The sequence below is a fragment of the Oncorhynchus mykiss genome, chromosome 17 (assembly GCF_013265735.2).
Source record: "Oncorhynchus mykiss isolate Arlee chromosome 17, USDA_OmykA_1.1, whole genome shotgun sequence".
Classification (NCBI taxonomy): Eukaryota; Metazoa; Chordata; class Actinopteri; order Salmoniformes; family Salmonidae; genus Oncorhynchus; species Oncorhynchus mykiss.
In genome coordinates, this window is record NC_048581.1 from 56521418 (window position 1) to 56531601 (window position 10184).

At 42.8% G+C, this 10184-nt stretch overlaps 1 protein-coding gene across 6 annotated transcripts in view; it reads right to left on the minus strand.

Annotated features, from left to right (window-relative positions):
- The window catches only part of elmo2 (engulfment and cell motility 2), a 34371-nt gene extending 25178 nt beyond the window's left edge, over positions 1-9193 (minus strand). For 3 of the 6 annotated variants that reach the window (XM_036950235.1, XM_021568939.2, XM_036950232.1), the window contains exons 1-2: positions 9065-9192; positions 7538-7608 (exon numbers count right to left, since the gene is read on the minus strand). The gene's annotated coding sequence lies outside the window, so the exon portion shown is untranslated. Of the gene's footprint in view, positions 1-7537; positions 7609-8268; positions 8308-9060 lie in introns of those variants that run through there. The other 3 variants (XM_021568941.2, XM_036950233.1, XM_036950234.1) reach the window with 3 other exon arrangements.
- Positions 9194-10184: the final 991 nt, after the last annotated feature.

Here is a 10184-nt window from a genome sequence, read left to right on the forward strand (position 1 = left end):
GAAAAACAGACCTGTAAAGTTAACCACACTGTTATACACAAAAGCATTAGCTAATGAACCATGTTTCACTGCTGCATACAATTACACAAACGGTTTATAAGAACACATCAAAAGCGTTGGGGATTCTTTGTGAGGGTTTAATTCTCAAAGTCATTTCTAGTTTTTCATTTCACAGACAACATGTTTTTCTTGTCAGTGCATTTGTGGCCAAACATCAACAACAACATGAAAATAGATGCCGGAAGACAAGGCACATGTAATGGCTAACTTAACCTTGCCAGACAGGAACTCCTGCCATGACACATCATCTGGGCCACAATGCTGCCATTGTCTGGGGGTATAAATAAGAGAAGTCCATTCCCAGTCCCAAATGGGAATAACTAGGGCCTATTAGAGCTCTGGTCAAAAGTAGTGCACTACATTGGGAACAGGGTGCCATTTCGGACACAATCGTCCAGTCCGAAAGTCACTGACTAGAGGTCCTCACAGATCCATCCACCTGTACCCGAATACTCAAGACCCAATGCAGGACCGGATCCAGAATTCTAAATAATGTCACGGGTCTGATCTGATTTTCACAGGTCTCGGGTATGTGTAATTTTAACCGACTTGTCCAGAACGGCCGTACAGATTCGAACGAGACCGCTGCAGTAGAAAGAGAAATTGTATTATTTATGCTGCTGCTCATGCTTTTTCATGAGAGTGGAGCGTGACGTGTGTAGCTTATTGTTGGCCAATCATAAGTCAAAGTGGCAATAGGCTACAGTCAGAGCCTCCATGTGTGGCAAAAGTTAGGAGATACAGTGGGGCAAAAAAGTATTTAAATAAGCCACCAATTGTGCAAGTTCTCCCACTTAAAGATGAGAGAGGCCTGTAATTTTCATCATAGGTACACTTCAACTATGACAGACAAAATGAGAAGAAAATAAAATCCAGAAAATCACATTATAGGATTTTTTATGAATTTATTTGCAAATTATGGTGGAAAATAAGTATTTGGTCACCTACAAACAAGCAAGATTTCTGGCACTCACAGACCTGTAACTTCTTCTTTAAGAGGCTCCTCTGTCCTCCACTCGTTACCTGTATTAATGGCACCTGTTTGAACTTGTTATCAGTATAAAAGACACCTGTCCACAACCTCAAACAGTCACACTCCAAACTCCACTATGGCCAAGACCAAAGAGCTGTCAAAGGACACCAGAAACAAAATTGTAGACCTGCACCAGGCTGGGAAGACTGAATCTGCAATAGGTAAGCAGCTTGGTTTCAAGAAATCAACTGTGGGAGCAATTATTAGGAAATGGAAGACATACAAGACCACTGATAATCTCCCTCGATCTGGGGCTCCACGCAAGATCTCACCCCGTGGGGTCAAAATGATCACAAGAACGGTGAGCAAAAATCCCAGAACCACACGGGGGGACCTAGTGAATGACCTGCAGAGAGCTGGGACCAAAGTAACAAAGCCTACCATCAGTAACACACTACGCCGTCAGGGACTCAAATCCTGCAGTGCCAGACGTGTCCCCCTGCTTAAGCCAGTACATGTCCAGGCCCGGATGAAGTTTGCTAGAGAGCATTTGGATGATCCAGAAGAAGATTGGGAGAATGTCATATGGTCAGATGAAACCAAAATATAACTTTTTGGTAAAAACTCAACTCGTTGTGTTTGGAGGACAAAGAATGCTGAGTTGCATCCAAAGAACACCATACCTACTGTGAAGCATGGGGGTGGAAACATCATGCTTTGGGGCTGTTTTTCTGCAAAGGGACCAGGACGACTGATCCGTGTAAGGGAAAGAATGAATGGGGCCATGTATCTTGAGATTTTGAGTGAAAACCTCCTTCCATCAGCAAGGGCATTGAAGATGAAACGTGGCTGGGTCTTTCAGCATGACAATGATCCCAAACACACCACCCGGGCAACGAAGGAGTGGCTTCGTAAGAAGCATTTCAAGGTCCTGGAGTGGCCTAGGCAGTCTCCAGATCTCAACCCCATAGAAAATCTTTGGAGGGAGTTGAAAGTCCGTGTTGCCCAGCAACAGCCCCAAAACATCACTGCTCTAGAGGAGATCTGCATGGAGGAATGGGCCAAAATACCAGCAACAGTGTGTGAAAACCTTGTGAAGACTTACAGAAAACATTTGACCTCTGTCATTGCCAACAAAGGGTATAAAACAAAGTATTGAGATAAGTATTTGGTCAATAATAAAAGTTTATTTTCCACCATAATTTGTAAATAAATTCATTAAAAATCCTAAAATGTGATTTTATTTCTCATTTTGCCTGTCATAGTTGAAGTGTACCTATGATGAAAATTACAGGCCTCTCATCTTTTTAAGTGGGAGAACTTGCAGTTGGTGGCTGACTAAATACTTTTTTGCCCCACTGTATCTAATCAATGGAAGATGGAATTACAATGAAGGAATTAAAAGTTCAAGGAGTGGATGGAGTTGTTGTGTAACTGTAGGATGAGAAAGCACATGCACTGCAGCCTCAACTAGCCTAACTAGCAAACGTTACCTAGCTTAACTAGCGTTTCCCGGTTTGACGCAGTCAAGACAGGTACTGAGCAATCATATTGGATGATAAATAACCAAGTCACATCAGCTATGTCTACTATAGCGCGAGTCCGCTTGATTGGTTGCGGTCTCTAGTCTCTCCCTTCCTGCTCCTGTGCCACTCGCTCACAGTACGTTCACAGAACGACAGCTCCCCTGCCTGCTAGAGCGGCACTTCTCTCTCCCTCTTGCGCTTTCAGGTCTGGTTATCAGTAGCTCAAAAAAAAAAAAAACATCTGCTGCTTCCCTCACTCAGATCGGACTGGGTATGGATCCAACCCGGTCTATACGGAACGGGTCTAGTTGTCCCCGTGTCCATTCGGAACAGGTCTATATTCAAAACATTTATTTATATCTGGTCAGGGCGGGAAAACCCCAGGTCCATTTTGGAAGTTGGACCTGTGAAGACCTCTACCGCTGACTGCAGTCTCCACAAAGGAACCTCTACGATAACAGTTTGAGCCACAGCACTAGTCAAGTCCAGTACAAATGGTACTGCAGCTGTCAGCTCCACTTTGTGAATGGACTTCTGATACGCTACATGGCCATAAGTATGTGGACACCTACTTACACAAACATCTCATTCCAGGATCATGGACATTAATATGGAGTTGCCCCCCCTCCAACTAAATGCTGGAACATTGCTGTGGGGACTTGCTTCCATTCAGTCACAAGAGTATTAGTGAGGTCAGGCACTGATGTTGGGCGATTGATTAGGCCTGGATCGCATTTAGCGTTCCAATTAATCCCAAAGGTGTTCGATGGGGTTGAGGTCAGGGCTCTGTGCAGGCCAGTCAAGTTCTTCCAAACCGGTCTCGACAAACCATTTCTGTATGGACCTCGCTTTGTGCACGGGGGCATTGTCATGCTGAAACAGACAAGGGTCTTCCCCAAACTGTTGCCAAAGTTGGAAGCACAGAATCATCTGAACTCAGCAAAGAAAGAAATGTCCCCTCACTGTCAACTGTGTTTATTTTCAAACTTAACATGTGTAAATATTTGTATGAACATAAGATTCAACAACTGAACAACAAGTGCATCTCCTCCTTATGGACTGCACCAGATTTGGCAGTTCTTTCTGTGAGATGTTACCCCACTCTTTCAACAAGGCACCTGCAAGTTCCCGGACATTTCTATGGGGAATGGCCCTAGCCCTCCGATCCAACAGGTCCCAGGCGTGTTCAATGGGATTCAGATCCGGGCTCTTCGCTGGCCATGGCAGAACACTGACATTCCTGTCTTGCAGGAAATCACACACAGAATGAGCAGTATGGCTGGTGGCATTGTCATGCTGGAGGGTCATGTCAGGATGAGCCTGCAGGAAGGGTACCACATGAGGGAGGAGGATGTCTTCCCTGTAACGCACAGCGTTGAGATTGCCTGCAATGACAACAATCTCAGTCCGATGATGCTGTGACACACCGCCCCAGACCATAAAGGACCCTCCACCTCCAAATCGATCCCACTCCAGAGTACAGGCCTCGGTGTAATGCACATTCCTTCGATGATAAACGCGAATCCGACCATCACCCCTGGTGAAACAAAACCATGACTCGTCAATGAAAAGCACTTTTTCCAGTTCTGTCTGGTCCAGCGACGGTGGGTTTGTGCTTGTAGGCAACGTTGTTGCCGGTGATGTCTGGTGAGGACCTGCCTTAGAACAGGCCTACAAACCCTCAGTCCAGCCTCTCTCAGCCTATTGCGGACAGTCTGAGCACTGATGGAGGGATTGTGCGTTCCTGGTGTAACTAGGGCAGTTGTTGTTGCCATCCTGTACCTGATGTTACACAGTCTGCCACTGCGAGGACAATCAGCTGTCCCCCGTCTCCCTGTAGCGCTGTCTTAGGCATCTCACAGTACGGACATTGTAATTTATTGCCCTGGCCACATATCATCACCTCTCCTCATACCTCCTATCAGCATGCCTAAGGCACGTTCACGCAGGAACTCTGGGCATCTTTCTTTTGGTGTTTTTCAGAGTCAGTAGAAAGGCCTCTTTAGTGCCCTAAGTTTTCATTACTGTGACCTTAATAGCCTATGGTCTGTAAGCTGTTAGTGTCTTAACGACCGTTCCACATGTCCATATTCATTAATTGTTTATGGTTCATTGAACAAGCATGGGAAACGGTGTTAAAACCCTTTACAATGAAGATCTGTGAAGTTATTTGGATTTTGAATTATCTTTGAAAGACAGGGTCCTGAAAAATGAGATGTTTCTTTTTTTTTTTGCTGATTTTAGAATGCCATTGTATGCTGTAGCGCTGAGGTTTCCCTTCACTGGAACTAAGGGGCCTAGCCCGAACCATGAAAAACAGCCCCAGACCATTATTCCTCCTCCACCAAACTGTACAGTTAGCACTATGCATTCAGGCATGTAGTGTTCTCCTGGCATCCGCCAAACCCAGATTCGTTCCTTGGACTGCCAGATAGTGAATCGTGATTCATCACTCCAGAGAACACGTTTCCACTGCTCCAGAGTCCAATGGCGGCGAGCTATAGACCACTCCAGCCACCGCTTGGCATTGCGCATGGTGATCTTAGGCTTGAGTGCGGCTGCTCGGCCATGGAAACCCATTTCATGAAGCTCCCGACAAACAGTTCTTGTGCTTCCAGAGGCAGTTTGGAACTTGGTAGTGAGTGTTGCAACCGAGGACAGACTATTATTACGAGCTCCGCACTTCAGCACTCTGTCCCTTTCTGCGAACTTGTGTGGCCTACCACTTTGCGATTGTGTCGTCGTTGCTTCTAGACGTTTCCACTTCACAAGAACAGCACACTTACAGTTGACCGGGCAGCTCTAGCAGGGTAGAAATTTAACTAACTGACTTTTAAAGGTGGCATCCTACGGTAGTTACACGTTGAAAGTCACTGAGCTCTTCAGTAAGACCATTCTGCTGCCAATATTTGTCTATGAAGATTGCATCACTGCGTGCTAGAGCTAGAGCTGTGTGCTAGTACCTAGAGCTGGCAAGAATGGTGTTAATTTTCTCAGTTCACTGACTAGCTCTACAAAAATCTTAAAAAATTAGGGTATCAATGAAATTCTTGAACCAAAGCAAGCAAACATGACTGATATATAATTTAATTTTAAATTAAGAAAATAAGAGCTGAGTCAATATTCTACATGGGGAACGATATGCATGGCATGAAACACTAAGTCCAGCATAGTGAGGATACCGTCTGAATACTAACTCAGAATTCCAGTAGTTGTCAGAGGGCCATATGCTTACAGCCACAATGGTGGGGGAAACCACTAAGCACCAATAAGAAACCAGAGTCCATGAAGGACAAGGCTAAGAGGTTATTAAGAGAAACAGTATGTGTGTGTGTGTGTGTGTCTAGGTTGGAGGAGGCAAATCAGACAGTCAGTACATGTCAGGACCTATGTGCCTGGGCAATAAGGGAGGGAATTGAAAACAGATGCCCAGTAAGCCTGAGAGAGACATTCTTAATTTAGTAGGCTTCTCCCTCTGCCCATAACGAGGACTATGCAGTCTAGACAGCCATCTTGTTCAATGTGAATTCAAAACAAAAAGACCTACTCCTTTTCCATCCTAGCACAACTTTCCCCCACACATTTGAAGAAGAATCTCAGCCAGGGCTCTTCTCTAATGCCTAAAGGCAAATCTATCAAGTCGGCAATGCTAATCTCGTTAACTGTTAACTTCTTTGGGACTGGGGGGCAGTATTGAGTAGCTTGGATGAATAAGGTGCCCAGAGTTAACTGCCAGCTACTCAGGCCCAGTTGCTAATATATGCATATTATTAGTAGATTTGGATAGAAAACACACTGAAGTTTCTAAAACTGTTTGAATGATGTATGTGAGTATAACAGAACTCATATGGCAGGCAAAAACCTGAGAAAAAAAAATCCAACCAGGAGGTTTGTAGTTTTTCAACTCATTGCCTATCGAATACACCGTGTCTATGGGGTCATATTGCACTTCTACAGACAAAGGAATTCTCCGGTTGGAACAATATCGAAGATTTATGAAGATTGATTCTATACTTCGTTTGACATGTTTATACGAACTGTAATATAACATTGTCTGAACTTTCGCATGGACTTGCCTGTGCGTCGTAAGTTTGGAATGTGTACTAAATACGCAAACAAAAAGGAGGTATTTGGACATAAATGAACTTTATCGAACAAATCAAACGTTTAATGTGGAACTGGGATTCCTGGGAGTGCATTCTGATGAAGATCATCAAAGGTAAGTGAATATTTATAATGCTTTTTCTGACTTCTGTTGACTGCACAACATGGTGGATATCTGTTTGGCTGTTTTGTTGTCTGAGCTCTGTACTCAGATTATTGTATGGTGTGCTTTTTCGGTAAAGCTTTTTTGAAATCTGACACAGCGGTTGTATTAAGGAGAGGTGTATCTAAAGTTCCATGTATAACACAACATTTATGATAAGTATTTCTGTAAATTGATGTGGCTCTCTGCAAAATCACCAGATGTTTTGGAACTATTGAACATAACGCCAATGTAAACTCAGATTTTGGGATATAAATATGAACTGTATCGAACAAAACATACATGTATTGTGTAACATGAAGTCATATGAGTGTCATCTGATGAAGATCATCAAAGGTTAGTGATGAATTTTCTCTCTATTTCTGCTTTTTGTGATTCCTCTCTTTGGCTGGAAAAATGGCTGTGTTTTTCTGTGACTTAGCTGCTTACCTAACATAATCGTTTGGTGTGCTTTCGCCGTAAAGCCTATTTGAAATCAGACGCTGTGGCTGGATTAATGAGAAGTTTATCTTTAAAATGGTGTAAAATACTTGTATGCTTGAGGAATTTTAATTATGAGATTTGTTGTTTTAAATTTGGCACTTTCACTGGCTGTTGTTGAGGTGGGACGCTACCGTCCTGAATATCCCAGAGGTTAAGTGGGTGCCATGGTTTATGTTTTCTCCTCTCATCCTGGGTCTCATCTTAACAAGATATGGTGACCATCCTCACCTGTTGGAGCGTTGAGTGGGCACCTCACTCGCTCTCTCAATCTCACGTTTCAGACCATGGCATCAGTTCCCCTGTAAAGACAGAAACTGTCAAGGCATCTTTGGGTCAAACACTGGTGCAAAGCCTAACAGTGGGAAAGTATCATTAGAGGAACTGTAAAATATAGTCAAACATTCCACCTTTAAATGCTTCTCCACCCCTATAAAATCCCTTCCTTGAGAAGTTCCCTTTATCCTTGTCGTGATGTTAATAACCAGTCAAATACAGACAACCTGCTTTCATGCAGACATTCCTTCTAAAACTGTTTTAATTGCATCTCAGATTGGTTTCAATCTTGCAGAACGCTTTTAACTGACATCATTTGAGTGTATTGAATTTCTTATTTTATAGACAGAGGGATTCTGTCTTGCAATTCTTATTGATGTGGGAATGTAAAAACTGCAAGACAAAATACACATTTTCAAAGGCATCCTGACTAAAATAAAGGATAATACTGTCTGCTGGTGATGCTGCTGAGGAGCTCAGCTACTCAAGCAACCACTGACGTACCTAATCTGTAAAAGTTAGGAGAGACTTCAGATAACTGATCCTAAAGACCCCATAGCCTACCATGTACTGGCCCTAACTACAAATCCTGAGTGGCAATGTTACAGGAAAATTAGTTAATCCTTTGTTTTCAGGACTCATGCATGATCCTGGCTCTTCACATAGTATGACAGGTAGGTAGGTACCTGATCTGATAGGTTACGGAGTGACACGTCCCCAGCTTGCAGGAGGACAAATATCGACCTTCTGTAGAATGATGGGGACAGAGAGTCCCCCCTCAGACAGATGAGGGTGGTTTCAGTGTGTCACACAAGGCAGCTGGATACATTGTTACAAATGTATCCAGCATCAATTACTGCTGACCACCACCACCTTGTAAGGCCAGTGTAATTATGACAGAATGGGCTGCAGCCACAATGCATTGCTTTAAAATGACATTCCTGCTCTTAACGCTGTATTTTCAGAAACCTGGCCAAATTGTGAAACGGATATTAATAATCATTTTAAAAACCATGATAACCTCACATGTAGCCTAGTGAGCGTTGATAATTTACTAGCAACCGAAGGCAGTGGGGCTGTAAATGAGCCACATCGGATGGCAAAGCATGTAAATCCATTTACTAATTTAAGAAACAGCTACCTTGAATTAAATTGTAGCCAGCGCTCAACATAACTTCTGGGCATTCATATTTCAACAATTAAATCCCATCCAAGTGAATAAAATCCTAACTGTATGAATTTATAGAACGTATTCGTCTCAAGAGTGAATCACCACACTGAGAAAAAAAGCCTACACACGATATTCCATAGGAGAGCGATTTGTTCATTCGCAAACATCTATTTTTCACTAGGCTACTGGCCGATGTGCTTTTTGGTCTGCAGGTGCGCAACAGTGACTACAATATAACGACAAAATTCTATAATTACTCAAAATGGTTCATTTACTGATAGTAAATAGTTCATGTAACTGCGGTTACCTACCCCATGGCCTGGACCGGATCGCCGCCGTTTGATACTTCCACCAATGCAGCATCTGTGGTAAGACGATACATCACCACGCCTCGTAGGCGGGACATAAAGTATATGTCCATGGCTACTGCACAAGAATCCTGTCTTTCACAGAAATTCAACATTTTGATTTGAATCAGTGCATGTGCAGGGCAATGCACACATTAACATTTAATACATATCCTAATGTGACATGTACATGTTATAATTGATCTCATGACACCATATTCAAAAAATATTATATCTACCAAGGAAAGGGGGGGGGGGGATCTAAAACAGCATTTACTACAGACATGTATGTTTTTATTTTCCATTCAGACAACAGAAAGTAATCACAGCCCTTTACTTTATCCACATTGTTGTTTTACAGCCTGGATTTAAAATGGATACAATAGCGATGTGGTGTCACTGGCCTAGATACAATACCACATATGTCAAAGTGGAATTAGATTTTTAGATTTTTTTTTAAATTACAAATTTAAAAAAGCTGAAGTATCTTGAGCCAATAAGTATTCAGCCCATTTGTTATGGCAAGCCTAAATAAGTTCAGGAGTAAAAATATACTTAACAAGTCACACAAATTGCATGAACTCCCTCTGTGTGGAATAATAGTGTTTAACATACGTTTTTCATGACTACCTCATCTCTGTCAAGCACTGAATTTCAAACAAATGAAACCACAAAGACCAGGGAGGTTGCCTCGCAAAGGGCAGCTATTGGTAGATGGGTGTAAAAAAATACAAATAAAAATTTAAAGCAGACATTGAATATCCCTTTGAGCATGGTGAAGTTATTAATTACACTTTGGATGGTGTATCAATACAACCAGTCATTACAAAGACACGGGAATCCTTCCTAACTCAGTTGCCAGAAAGGAAGGAAACTACTCAGGGATTTCCCCATGAGGCCAATGGTGATTTTTTAAAAGTTAGAGGCCTCCCAAGAAGCAGTGCGGCTTGGCGGGGGTCGTGTTTTGGAGGACGCATGGCTCTCGACCTTCGCCTCTCCCGAGTCCATACGGGAATTCCAGCGATGGGACAAGACTAACAATTGGATATCACGAAATTGGCGAAAAATGAAATAAATGTTGAGA